This window comes from Poecilia reticulata, linkage group LG7, assembly GCF_000633615.1.
Source record: "Poecilia reticulata strain Guanapo linkage group LG7, Guppy_female_1.0+MT, whole genome shotgun sequence".
NCBI lineage: Eukaryota > Metazoa > Chordata > Actinopteri > Cyprinodontiformes > Poeciliidae > Poecilia > Poecilia reticulata.
The window spans coordinates 1558625-1560396 of record NC_024337.1 but is presented as its reverse complement, the minus strand read 5'-3'; positions in this window follow the sequence as shown (position 1 = coordinate 1560396).

The following is a 1772-nucleotide window of genomic DNA, read 5'->3' as shown; positions in this document are numbered from 1 at the left end:
TGGTTCCTCACCTAGGACCTGTCTGCCTTGGGTGACCCTACCAGGGGCATAAAGCCCCAGACAGCATAGCTCCTAGGATCATTGGGACACTCAAACCCCTCCACCACGATAAGATGGCAGCCTGAGGAGAGGGGGTTGGAAAATATAGCCTTAAAATCTTGCCACAATATTTATATAATATATAGAAATAAAATTAACAATGAAAAACTGCTTACAACTTATTTGTCTTTTTTGCTCCAAAAATAAAAAATATTGCTTTGCATTTAATCATCTTGTTTTCAAATTTCTTGACATCTGATGCTGCACCTCCGGTTTTTACAGTTTTCATTAATTGAAGATTATAGTTATGAAAAATGTGAATTTTTTCATAAGAATGACACAATAAAGGGATGTTTATATCTAATCAATGTAATAACAAATAGGTTTTTGCTGTTTGTCTGTTCTTCATGTAATAACTACATTGATTTTCTGACTTTACAAGTATCTGTTTTTTTTAGATACATTTTTCTTGTTGAAAGCTTTCTGGGCGGGGTTGACATCATTTTTCATAAATCTCTATATCCCATAAAAGAAAATGTAAAAGTTTGAATTTCTTTATCTTAACACCTAAAAATAGAAGTAAAATGGTTCTTTAAGTATGATGACAAATTTATTGTAACAGATAAGAAATTGTACATTTTCTTTTCTTTTTTTTAGGTAATTTAACATTTGTAAAGAAGTTTTATTTAGCCGGGTAAAAATGTCTCTTTGGGTTGTAAAGGTTGCAGACCCCTGATTCAGAGGATTTTTAAAGCCTGGCTGAGATTTCTGTCTCTTTGACTGAAAGGAAGATGTAACGTTTATTTGTGTATATATATGTCTGTGACAAGAAACCTTTTCACTCATTTGCTTAAAGTAGAGAGCAGTCTGTATCTGTGTTTCGGGAAGACATAACCACTCTCTTGCAGAAAGTTTAACTAATCTTAACTCACCTTACGACAACAAACCTTTATTGGGTTTATGTGTGATGAACAAGCAGCTAAAAAATGGCAAAATGTGATTCATAAGGAGTAGAAATATTTTTTTTTTTGCAAATTACTCTATAAATGTGTGTTGAGATCTTTAGAAGAATGTCCGATAAGAAGAATGTAGAGATTAGGAAAAAAATGTTTTGATGAATATCTTGCTGTGTTTTAATATAAGGTTTGTGATTACTCTTGCAGTTGGAACCAGAGGTTTACAAACACCAAATTAACACACGTTTTTCTCACTTCATGAAGTCAAATCAGACCAAAGTTCTCTTGTTTTAGTTCTGTTAGCATTACCAAAATTATTTCTATTTGCCAAGTGCTACAATAATGACAGAATATGTCACAGGTTTATTTATAAACATCTTCAAAATATGAAGTATTGTGAGAATCTTTTGGATGGAAACCCAAAATGTAAAAGCAATGCTACCAAATACTGATGAAATATAGGTTTTGATTTTAATGATATTGATAAATAATAAATTATAGTTGATAGATATTGCTAACTCTAACATATTACTTCTCTCATGACTGTGGTATTCAGCAAATCAAAAATATTTTAATATTTTGGTAATTCTAATTCACTCTGAATGAATTTGAAAGTTAAGAAAGTTAACAGTAAGAAAAAAAGTATTTATTTGGTGTTTGTAAACTGCTGGTCTCAACTGTAACATGATTATTTTATGTTGTATTTGTTGATTTTATCACCCTGCACACAATGTTCAATGTGGATTTCAGATTAAAGAGCCTATATATATATATATA